Source organism: Chiloscyllium plagiosum, chromosome 11 (genome assembly GCF_004010195.1).
Source record: "Chiloscyllium plagiosum isolate BGI_BamShark_2017 chromosome 11, ASM401019v2, whole genome shotgun sequence".
NCBI lineage: Eukaryota > Metazoa > Chordata > Chondrichthyes > Orectolobiformes > Hemiscylliidae > Chiloscyllium > Chiloscyllium plagiosum.
The window spans coordinates 37,225,739-37,239,268 of record NC_057720.1 but is presented as its reverse complement, the minus strand read 5'-3'; positions in this window follow the sequence as shown (position 1 = coordinate 37,239,268).

The window sequence follows — 13,530 nt, the reverse complement described above, 5'->3', positions numbered from 1 at the left end:
AGTGCATCTAAACAACATTGATTCTTCTCCTCCTGTGCCTTAAATTCCAACACCGTTTGTTCAATATGGGCGGTGAAATGCTGTTTGGATTAGAATTCTTCCAGCTGCTGACAAATATCTTACAAAATAAAGAAGTCCAGTGATCCTTAAAATATTGAACTGCTATCTAAGAATATGAAACAATCAACCTGAGACTTAATCAATAATTTAGCCATAAAGTTGCAAGACTGTTTCTAACACGGAGGCTTATATTAGGAACATAAATTGGAGAATGAGGCCAGACGTAAACAACACTCCCATATTTTCTAATCATTGAGTCAGCAGCTTAGACCCTGGCAGCACTGTGAATTAGATATGCTAACTACAAAGTTCTGGTGATAATGACTATGAAATCATTGTCAATTGTTGTAAAAACTGGTGCACAAGTATTCTTAGGGAAGAAATCAGTCATCTGTACCTGGTCTAGCCTTCCTGAGACTTCAGATCTGCAACAGTGTGATTGGCTCTTAATTGCCCTCTGAAATGGCCTAGCAAGCCACTCAGTTGGATCAAACAGTTAAGAAGTCTCAGAAAAAGGACTACCCAGACATTGGAAACAAATACATCAAACACAACTCTTGACCCTGCAAATACTCCTTATTACTAGCTGAGGGATAATGCCAAAATTGAGAGAGCTGTCCTTAATGTCTTATTCATGGAATGACACCATACCAAGTACCAGATATTATCTCGGGTGTGTCCTGTCCCACAATAAGGACCAACCCAGTAGAGATGACACAGCACAGTGGTATACAGTCAACAGAGAGTTGTCCAAGGGGTCCTTAACATTGGCTCCAAGTGCCATGAAGTATCATGGCATCAGGGTAAACATGAGCAAAGAAGCTTCCTGCTGATTAGCGCAAACCACTATCCCTTAGCTGATGAATCAGTTCTCCTCCATGTTGAATATTGCATAATGTTCTCTAGGTGAGGATATTTGGTATCCATCATCAAGAGTGATTTAGAGATGCTGGTGTTGGACTGGGGTGTACAAAGTTAAAAATCACACAACACCAGGTTATAGCCCAACAGGTTTAATTGGAAGCACTAGCTTTCGGAGTGTTGCTCCTTCATCAGGTGGTGAAGGAGCAGCGCTCCGAAAGCTAGCACTTCCAATTAAACCTGTTGGACTATAATCTGGCATTGTGTGATTTTTAACATCATCAAGAGTGGTTTGGCAGCTGACCACAACTGATTGAGCCCTAAAGGACATAGCTACAAGAATGGGTCTGTGGCTAGCAGTGAGGGAAGCAACAAGAGGAAAAAAAACCCTTATCTTTACCAATCTGCCTGCCACAGATGTACCTGTCTATGACATTGTTAGTAAGAGTGACCACTGCACAGTACTTGGGGATTTTTAGCAGCAAGTGATAGACAGAGCTAAACAATTTCACAGCCGGTGGACCAGGTCTAAGCTCTGCAGTCCTGCCACACCCAGTTGTGAATTGTGGTAGATGGTTAAATAATACACTCAAGGAAGAAATCTGCATCCTCAATAATGGGGGAGATTAGCACATCAGTGCAAATGATAAGGCTGAAGCATTTACAAAAATCTTCAGTCAGAAGTGCCAAGTAGATGATCCATCTTGGACTCCTCCAGAGGTCCAGAAGATCACAAATGCCAATCTTTAGCCAACTCGATTCAATCCACATGATATCAGGAAATGGCTGAAAACACTGGAATACAGTAAAGGCTTTGAATCTGATAACATTTCAGCAGTGGTACTGAAGGTTTGCACTCCAGGATTTGCCATTCTTCAAGCCAAGGTGGTCCAGTGCAACTACACCACTGGCATCTACCCGACAATGTGGAAAATTGCCCAGATATGTTCTGTACACAATTAGCAGGACAAATCCAACTGAACCAACTACTACCCCATTAGTCTAATCTCAATCATCATTACATTCTTGGAAAGTATCATCAACAGGGATATCAAATACACTTGATTAGCAATAGTTTGCTCACTAATGTTCATTTTAGGTTCTGCCAGGGTTACTCAGCTCCTAAGCTCATTATAGCCATGGTCCAAACATGAAAGAAAGAACTAAACACCAGAAAGAGGTTAGATGAACTGCTCTTGACATCAAGTCAGCATTCGATTGAGGAGTCCTAAAAAAACTGGAGGCCCTTAGGAATCGGGGAAAGCTAACCTCTAGTTGGAGTTACACTTATCACAAGCAAAGATGGTTGGTTTTGTTGGAGGTCATCATCTCAACTCCAGGGCATTACTGCTGAAGTTCCTCATGAAAGTCACCTAAGTGCAACCATCTTCAACTACTTCATCAATGGTTTTCATTCCATTACAAGGTCAGAAGTGAGGACATTCACTTAAGATTGTGCAATGTTCAGTAATATAGTGATTCCTTAGATACTGAAGCAGCAAATTAGAAACATCCTGCATAATATTCAGGTTTGTACTTATAAATAGCCGTAAGTGAGGACTGCAGCTGCTTGGGATTAGAGTCAGGAGTGTGGTGCTGGAAAAGCACAGCAGGTCAGGCAGTATCCAAGGAGCAGGAAAATCGACGTTTTGGGCTAAAGCCCTTCATCAGGAATGAAGCTGCAAGCCACCGGGGTGGGGAGATAAATGGGAGGGGTTTGGGGCTAGGGGGAAAAGGTAGCTGAGAGAGCAATAGTTGGATGGAGATGGGGGTAATGGTGATAGGTCGGAGGGGACGGTGGAGCAGATAGGTGGGCAGGAAGATGGACAGATGGGATGGGTAATGAGGGCAGTGTTGAGCTGCAAGGTTGGAACTGGGATAGGGTGTGAAGGAGAAATGGGGAAACTGGTGAAAATTTACTTAAGTGTCAAGTAATATTCACACTGTACAACTGTCAGGCAATGCAAGAAAGCAACAAAGAATCAAATCATGGCCCCGTGACATTACTTTAGCTGAATGCCTCACTATTGACATCATAGGGGCCATCATTGTCCAGAAACTGACTTAGACCAGCCATACAAATATAGTGGCTACAAGTTCAGCTCAGATGTAGGAGTCCTACAGCGAGTAACGCACGTCCTAATTCCCCAACATTTGTCCAGCCTATACAAAGCACAAGTTAGAAATGTAGGGAAAATATCCCAATTGCCTGGTGAGTGCCTGCCACCATGCAGGGCTAAGCAGCCCTTTTGTTAGACATCATTTCCACAAAGGTAAAAACAATGACTGCAGATGCTGGAAACCAGATTCTGGATTAGTGGTGCTGGAAGAGCACAGCAATTCAGGCAGCATCTGAGGAGCAATAAAAATCGATGTTTCGGGCAAAAGCCCTTCATCAGAAATACAGGCAGAGAGCCTGAAGGGTGGAGAAGAGGCTCTCTGCCTGTATTCCTGATGAAGGGCTTTAGCCCGAAACGTCAATTTTACTGCTCCTCGGATGCTGCCTGAATTGCTGTGCTCTTCCAGCACCACTAATCCAGAATCATATCCACAAATATTCAGTCCCTCCAAAACCAGTGCTCAGTAGCAACTGTGCAGATCAGCTACTTGATGCACTGCAGAAATTCACTAAGATGGCATCTTTGAAACCCACAACCACTTCCATCTAGAAGGATAAGGGTAGCTGATACATAGGACACCAATACCTGCATGTGCTCCTCCAAGACACACACCATCCTGACTTGGAGTGCATTATTGTTCCTTCAACGTTACTAGTTCAAAATCCTGGAATTTCCTCTCTAATGGCATTCTGGGTCTACCTACAGTGCATGAACTGCAGCAGCTCAAGACGGTAGCTCGCCACTACCTTCTCAATGGCAATAAATTTCAGAATTGTACAATAAATTCTGGCCCAGACGCCAATGTCCATAATTATCTGAATGAATTTTTTTTAAAAACTGCAGGTGATTAGATCTATGGCACCACTCTCGGAAACTCAGGAGGGAAGGAGATTTTAGCTGCTATCAGACATAACCATTTCCCATTGATTAGATATGACTTCAACAAATTGAGAGTTTTCTCCCAATTCCCACTGATTTCAATGTTGCAAAGTCACCTTTATGGCAAACTCAGTCAAATGTTGCCTTGATGTCAAAATCTAAAGAGTTAAATGGAAACAAAATCTGTAAATAAAAAAAGTGAATTACCACACAGAATTGAAAATGGAACTTTTTTTTTTTTTAACAGTCTCTGTTGACTTCTTTAAATGGGTAATAAACAAAACATGCAACTTCAATGTACATGGAAATGTATTTGACAAGGTACCAGACGATAGTCATGTCATTAAAGATCAGAGGATGTGAAGTCAAAAGACAATTAACAGAATAAGTAGCAAGTTCTGTACTTAGTCGGGTTGGGAATACAGGTCAATGGGTTCTGGAAAATGACAAGTGCCTTTGTTCATCATCTTCTTAAATAGAAACCAAAAGAACTGTGGATGTTGTAAATCAGAAACAAAAACAAAAGTCGCTAGGAAAGTTCAGTAGGTCGGGAAGCGTTTGTGAAGGGAAATCAGATGTAACGTTTCGAGTTGAATGGCCCTTCCTCAGAACTGGACCCTAAACGTTAACTCTGATGTCTGTTCACAGATGCTGTCAGAACTGTTGAGAATTTCCAGCAACCTCTGTTTTTGTATCTCCTTAAATCGCTTGTATTCAAGAATCAGAGGTACTTTGCCAAAACATGGTGCCCTCATGAAATTGAGTGTATTGTTAGAATTAAGGAAAACGGTGGCAAAATACAGTGATGTTAATGAACTTGCAGAATGGGTACATAAAATGAAAATTAATGTGAATACAGCTAAGTAAGAGATGGTACATTTTGGTAAGAGGAATAAAAATGCCACATACTCCTTGAGAAATAAGGAAGGAAACTTATTTTTATAACAGAACTTCTAGCAGCACTATATAGATTTACATCAATAGCCTGGAATAGGTTGCATTGCTACCTGCATACCTGGACTTGTCTCTTGAGAAAAGAAGAAAAACTGAGAGTATAACCAAAGAGAGATTTTTTAAATTATGAGGAGACATGATAGGATAGACAGAGAAGAGATGGATCTGCTTTGCATGTCTCCAAAACTAGTGGTCATAAATATAAGCTAGTCACCAATAAACCTAATCAGAAACTCAGAAGAAATTTCATTACTCCAACAGTGATGAAAATGTGGAACTTTGTTTCATGTGGATTTGTTGGAATGATCATCGGAGATTTTTGAAAATGAACCTAAATAAGGACAAGGGAAGAAAGGAATAACAGGATATGTTAGCAGAATGTAATGGAGTAAGCTGGGAAGTGGCTGGAGTTCAGAAAAGTAAGGGCTGTTCGAGACCTGTTGGGAAGAATGGCCTTTTTCTGAGCAGTACCTTCTATGGAATTTTAAGAAACTAAGTTATGCTGACTTAAAAGTGGACCTAACATCCACTTGAAAAAGTGATATACAAATCTTCAGTCATTTTATAGCAAGGCCTTGACCAATCTGAAGTTCAAAAAAGAAAACAAAACAAAGGGTTAATAAACTTACTGATTTTGAAGGAAGGTATTACGGCCATGCACAACTACTGTGAAAAAAAGAATAACATATCTTAGAAGAAACTGAGAGACCCATTCTTTTCATGACTGTAAACTAAACAGTTTTAGTTTTAGAACATATTTTGTTCTTTGGGTGGCTACAAAGAAGGAAAACCTGGCAGGACCACCAGTCAGTTGATTGCTGACAGAGGCCACACAGAAGTGAAAACCCAAAACAGCTGTGGTAGGGAGCATGGTCAATAAGAGGCAATGGTGGAAATGTAAAAACATCCAAAGAGAAACATTGATTGCAAATTCTTTGCTGGGTTTTAGTGTTTGCTGTACAATTGCTACTTAGACTTGCCTGAGAAAAGGCAGCTTGGCAATTTATTCATCTTTTCTTCATATGTGGCTCATTTCTATTTTCTCTTTCAGCAATCGCACAGTAATCAAAAGGAGCAAAGGCTTTGAAGTGATTCCAAATGAAAATGCGAAAAGGTCCAATTCTTTCCAGCTGCCTGACCAACTCTGGCGATCATTAACCAAGCAAGTTAATTTGAGTTAATATTTATCAAATGCATACTTCAAAATTGCGTTCTTAGTAAATTATATAAACTTCAGGCATATAAATAAACCAAAGTGAAACTTTTTTAAAAAGACAAATACTGTACTTGTACATATAAACACAGTAGTTTGTTTTTAAAATTAATCAAAGAATTTACAGATACAACCTTGTTATATCAAAGTTTAGAACAATGAAACAAGGCCTTCATATGCTTTCATACTTGGTTGTTAAAATTATTTTGAGTTGCTACATTGTGTGTAGACCTAGATTAAGAGAACTCACAGACAATTATCCAGGAGAGTGCACACCCTGGAAAGTCCATCTACAACTGGTTTGGAATAGATAAATTGCTTTGCAAAATCCAAGTCAGAACCAATCAAAATAAATATCTGATTAAATGGTCACCTGGATCTAATGGAAGTCAATAGTACTGCAGCCATTTCAATGATTGCAAAACCAGTCTTTGACAAAATGCATTCTGAGCTCCAATCCTTAAGTTTGTGGAAGACTTCAGCTAGACAGAGAACCAATACTGGGGAACATTTACAGATTAAGAGTACAATTTCTTTTCCGGTCTATTATGAGAACTAGCTGGTTCAGTTACCACTGATTGTAGTAAAATACTCAGGCCCAAGCCTGATGGGATGAAATTCATTGAGAAAGATTTATCTAGATTTTTAATTAGAAAATGGCTGACTGAGTGAAGTCTTAATTGAATACTTGGAGGTTTTTTAGGAAGTTCTAGGGACTATCAAAGGAGCCAAGGACCCTGCATGTTGACCAGGTAGCAATTCCATGAGTCTACAAGGCCCATCAATTGGCATTTGCCTTTTGGGCAAAAGTAGATGCAGAAAGCAGAAGACTGGAAAACAAAGGAATCATCAAACCATTCCATTTGTGGAAACAACAGCGTCAATCATATCAATTATGAAGCTTGAAGGGTCAGTTTGCCTTTGTGGGGATTTTAAACAAATGGAAAATCACTTTTCGCAGCTGGAAAAATACCCAATCCCTTGCATAGAGGATGTATATGCAAAGCTGTGAGGGGTGGCGGTCCTTCATGAAGCTGGAGCCACACTTACTTGCAATTGCATTTAAATGAGGATTCTCAGAACTATGCTACAATTAATACCCATAAGGGTTTGTATCAATATATGAGATTGCTAATTGGAGTATCGTCAGCCTGTGCAATTTTTCAGTAGATGATGGAGAATGATTTACAAGATCTACCTCAGGTTTATTGTGATGATAGGCTAATAACTGAGAAGATGAAAAAGAGCATTTAGAAAACTTGGACATAGTCCTTAGATGCTTCTTCAAGTCAGGCATAAGTCTAAGATAGGAAAAATGTGAGTTCCAGCCACCCTAAGTGACTTTCATGGGTTACAAGACCGGGTTACACCCATTAAAAGATAAAGTGAGGGCAATCAAAGTTATCCCAGTTTCCAAATCTGTACCGGAACTTGGGTCTTTCCTTGGATTGGTGACCTAATTACGGAAAGTTCATACGTAATCTGGCCTCCACCCTGACACCTTTGCATGAACTCTTAACAAGGAGTCAGCCTTGGAAATGGTCACATAGCCAAGCCATAGATTTTAAGGAAGTGAAAAACAGCTATCAGGTGTTGGCACACTATGATCACAAGTTAGATGTGGTCTCCCATACAGCATTGGGGTAGAATTAACTCATAGATGGCTTAATGGAGAGGAACACCTAATAGCATTTGGATCCAGGACTTTGGCTAATGCAAAGTGTAAATATGCCTCAATAGAGAAGGAAGGTTTGGTGGTCATATTTGGAGTCAGAACGTTCCACCAATACTTGTAAGAATATAAATTTGTAATAATAATGGAACACAACTCCTGGTAGGCCTACTTAAAGAGGACAAGGCCCATAGCTTCAGGCCAAATTCAGCAGTGGGCTCTAATGGTAGGTGCAGATAATTACAAATAAAAACAGAAGCTGCTGGAAAAGCTCGACAGGTCTGGCAGTGTCTGTGGAGAGAAGTTAGAGTTAAAGTTTCAGGTCCAGTGACCTTTCCTCAGAATGTACAATTACAAGTTGCAATACCGTGTGGGAGGCCAAGTAGCGAATGAGATGAATTGAGCTACCTGCCGCTGGCAGATTCACTGCCAGGTGGTATCGTACCTGGAAGAGTTTGTAATTGTTTTAAATTTTCTGAGCACACTTCTAGTTACAGCTGACAGTATCAGACTTTGGACAAAGAAAGATCTGGTCCTGACAAACTGAAACAGCTGGGTGTTGATGGGGGAGACCAAAGGCTGTCACAACCAGAATTAAAACCTTTTTGGACCCAGAGCGACCAGATCAGAGCAGAGGATGGCACATTATTACGGGGAACAAGAGTGATTGTCCCAAGCAAAGGTCACTGAAAGATATTGGCTGAACTCCACCAGGGTCAACCAGGGGTTTCCAAAATGAAGATGTTGGTAAGAAGTTATGTCTGGTGGCCAGGATTAGATACAGACATAGCCACCATGGTGGAAAGTGTCCAGAGTGCCAACAAGGACAAAAATTACAACCAGCAACTCCCCCACATTTGTGGGAATGGCCGGGTAAACCATGTACTTGGTTGCATGTCAACTTTGCAGGTTCTTTCATGGGGTCAATGTTCTTAGTCTTTGTGGATGCCCACTCAAAGCGGCTGGATCTGCATAGAGTTCATTCTTCAAACGCGGGGATGAAATAGACGCATGCATCTATTGCAATACATGGTCTCCCCAGAGGTGTTGCTCACAAATAACAGGCCATTGCTTGCCAACAGGGAATTTGAGTATTTCCTAAAGTCAAATGTCATTTGACATATAAGGACCAGCTCCATACCATCCATCATCCAATGACCTGACAAAAAGAGCAATCCAAATTTTGAAGGCAGATTTAAAGAAACACCTTATATCTTCACTTGATACCGATCTATTGTGGCTCCTATTTGATTATACAATCACCCCTCGTGCAACTTCAGGGATAGCTCCAGCACAGTTGCTAATGGGGACAAGATTCGGCACCAGGTTCAACCTGTTCTCCCCTCATAGAATATGGTTGGAGATGCTAATCTGGTCCAATCTGGGAGCCCTGACTGACAGATACAAACAAGAGTGTCAGAGGTTCTGTTCACTCTGAAGCTGGACCAGTGCTAAGGGTTTTCCACGTGCAAACAAAGAGTGACTTAGTGATGGGATACCAGAGTTATTTCATGTTCCTTTTACTTTCCCTGACCCCCTCACCACAACCCTCCCCTTGTGCCCTTCTCTTTTCAGAGACCCAAGAAATGCTAGCTAGTTAGACAGTGTTAGAAAAGAAGAAAGTGGAAGAGCAGGAAGACTATAAAGAGGACAAAATTATCATATTCGCAGCCACCAACTCAGATACAGATACTGTCAGTATTTTACAGAATAGTGGCGTCTACATATAGTGAAACAACAGACAAGAGCAGCCTGCAACCAGGGCATGGAAAAAGGATATTCAGGTAATAATTGATCTGCATACAGTTTCTGATGTAAGAGATTCAGATGAATACTTCAATGGGTAGCCTGCTAAAAAGGCTGATTTCTACGCACAGTGGTGTATTTGATATATTGACAGTCGTACCAGAAAGCCTGACATAAATGTTAAGGAACATGGAACAGGGTTTTATGCAGAATTTGGAGTTCATCCTTTCTACTGTCAGGTGTTTGCCAACATGAAAACACTTGTCAAACAAACATGCTGCAGCATCTTATGGCTGATGTCTCTGTTTACACTGCAGCATAGACTGCAATCAGCATCTGGCTGATGATGTGGAATCTCAGCCTGAAGCAAGTCAAGCTCAGTTTTCTGCCAGGCATGCTTAGATTGTTGCTTTAGTTATCAGCGTACAAAGGGGCTAGCAGGATCTCAAAAGCAGTTCAACTTTCTGTCCTCTAACTGTTTGCTAGAAAATGGTTGCATTGTGGAAATCCAGATGTCCAGGATAAACTCTGGGAAACATGACTTCAAACTCCACTTTGACAGTTGGTGGAATTTAAAATCTGGAACATAAAGCTGGCCTCAGTAATAGTAACCATTAAATCATTGAATAAAGACTCACTAATGTCCTTTAGGAAAGGAAAACTACCATGCTGATTGTCTGCCCTACTTGTGACGCTAGACTCACAGAAATGTGACTGCACAACAACCGAGCAAACCACTCAGTTCAAGCGCAATTACAGATGGGCAACAAATGCTGATTTCATCAGTGATGCTCAGAATCAATGAAAAAATTGCTAGGATTGTTGAGATGCTGCCCATCAGAAAAGCAGTTGCTCCATACAGCAGGAAGTTGTTGTCTTCTTTCAAGATGACTGGATTTATCTCCCCACCAATGCCACTCTCCCAATACCCTTGTAGTTTCCTGCTAACCTCTCAGTCAAACTATCTGCTCAAAATATGATGATGCAGACTGAAGTCAGACCTCATAGCCCCAGATTTGCTCTAATCACAAACAATCATTTGCAGTGCTCCTGACTGCGAGTCTGTAGCCTTGTTACAAGCATTGGGTTAGAACTTTACAAAAGTTCTAAAATAGGCAAAGGGATGTGGAAGACAAAAAAGCAATGCATAAGTGAGATAATTTGTCATTCATATGAAATATTGGAAGTTTTATTTATATTATATCCTCTGCTGAGGACATGCAGGTCCTGGGCCTCCTCCACCACCACTCCCTTACCACCCGACGCCTGGAGGAAGAACGCCTCATCTTCCGCCTCGGAACACTTCAACCTCAGGGCATCAATGTAGACTTCACCAGTTTCCTCATTTCCCCTCCCCCACCTTATCCCAGTTCCTAACTTCCAGCTCAGCATCATCCACATGACCCGTCCTACCTCCCAATCTCCCTTCCCACCTATCCGGTCCACCCTCCCCTTTGACCTATCACCTTCATCCCCACCTCCATCCACCCATTGTACTCTTTGCTACCTTCCCCCACCCTCCTCTCTGAACTATCACCTCCATCCCCACCCTCATTCACCTATTGTACTCTTTGCTACCTTCTCCCCAGCCCCACCCCCTCCCCCATTTATCTCTCCACCCTGGAGGCTCCTTGCCTCCATTCCTGATGAAGGGCTTTTGCCTGAAACATTGATTTTCCTGCTCCTCGGATGCTGCCTGACCTGCTGTGCTTTTTCAGCACCACTCGAATCTAGACTTTTGCCTAGTTTTATTTATATTGTTGACTCAGAATGTTTTCATAGTGATGGTCTTTCTTTGGCATTGTGTTCAAGAGAATGAATTGAAAAACACTGGAAAAGCACAGCAGGTCAGGCAGCATCCGAGGAGCAGGAGAGTTGAAGTTTCTGATGAAGGGCTTATGCCCAAAACGTCAACCCTCCTGGCCCTCAGATGCTGCCTGACCTGCTGTGCTTTTCCAGTGCCACCCTTTTCGACTCTTATAATCCAGCATTTTGCAATCCTCACTTTCTCTTGTTCAAGAGAATGCTTTGACAATCCGAAACAATGATAATATGACGAATGCAACTGAAGGTGATGAAGGAATTAGAGTTGCATTCGATGAAACACCATTACAATAAGCCATTCCTGGATGCATTGGCCTGAAAGTAGTCAATCAGTTGTCTCCTCCTTCTCCTCTTCCACCTTCACTTCCTTTTTCTATTTCATCCACTGTTTCAGTACACCTGTTATACCACACTGTTATTTGTAAAGAGCTTGCAATTAATTGTAATGTGAATTAGGAGGCTGATGATGTGGAGGTATTTGGGAATAATCATAAATGCATTCAGTAACTCTCTAAAAGGCACTACAGGAGACAAAAGGATCAGCTAGGTCTTTTTATAGGTAGAAGAGAAAAGGCTAATTTTTTTTAATAGTTAAGTGAAGAAGACAGCAAAGATCAGACAGAAGCTTTGCAAAATTGAACACGTATCTCTGGCCAAAGTCTAATCATTGGGTCTACCAACATGGATGAGACTAATTTTCTCACAACACTAAAAAAATCCAGTCAGAAAATGTAAATTTACAGACACTGATGTTCATTGGCTCATTTGGGGTACACCCAAAGTAGGCAAAGATCTAATTGGAAAAGACAAAGGCTGCAATAATGCAGACTGTAGACACTGTCAAGCAGATCAGAAATAGATAGATGAAGATGTTGACTACACAAATGACTAGCTTCTAGTCAAGTCAAGAGAAAAGCATGAGGGCTGACGCAGTAAAGTAGCAACAACAAGATTGCATACCAGACACAGAAAGATGTGCAAAAGCTGTGGATGACCACATGAGTTGACAGACAGATGGATCTCTTGCCTGGAGCAAACTGCAAGGTTTGTGGAAAACCAAATTCCTGGAGAAGTTGTGCAAATCAAAGAAGGTAGTAAATGAGTTATCAGAGTCAGAATGAGAAGGAAAGCAAAACATTCACACCCTGGAAGATGACAATGAGTTTGACAACACAACAGACATAGGAACCATAAAACTGTGTTAAACAGCTGGATGCAGCAACTCCCAGAGAAAAGAAATTCACACAAACATTCAGATGAAGAAGAGAATGAAATAGAAAAATCCACAATGGAAGCATGATGTCAGAGCGCAGAATTACACATCACGCTCAGACTACACCAGAAGATGTTTACTGAGAATTTTTTAAAAAGTGGTTACTCAAGGGAAAGTCCTCTGAAACTGAGCAATATTATGTAAATGGCATACAGAAGAACTCAGATCTGACAGGTAAATCAGGTAAATACAATGCACAGGGACACACATAGAGCAGCTGTAGGGCTTTCCAATTTCTAACAATCAGCTTTATGGAGGGATATAACAAATGCACTCAGTGAAGTACCCTGGATTTGCCCTTCGACTGATTGCCCTACTTTGTGTCAGTTCTGCTTATTTTCTCTGTAATGATTCAGATTAAGCAAGATTGAAACTTCCGTTTTAAAATGATCTGAGCAGCACTCTTGAAATCAGAGTCAAAGCCTTCAGCATATGCAATAACACTTCTTGTGGACTTCGGGAACACTACATGACAGTACAGGACCTCAACCGTTTTGGGTATTAACATTTCAATAACCAGTAGAAATCAATCAATAACTATTCTGTAATAGTCGTTGATCTTTTAGATGGCATGAGCACATATGTAAGACAAGGTTCTAGCTCGAGCTTTCAGGTCAAAAACAACAGTCTATGTCAAATCAGTGCTGACTGATAATGGGATCTGCCTATGCAGCACACCTCCAGCACTTCCTTGGACTCATGCTGATGCCTTTACAAAGTGCCATCCAGTGTGTCCAGGATCAGATGTCAGCAAACACCATGACTACCATTTAGACCCAAAACAGCAGCTTAAACACTGAAAATATGGGCATTGCGCCATCACATTTAGCAAACTCCAATTTTATCATTTGTAAAGGAGGTCATTTAATGTGTATCTGAAAGGCTGCTGTAATGAAAGATCAAGAAGAGAAAATGGGAAGATTTACAC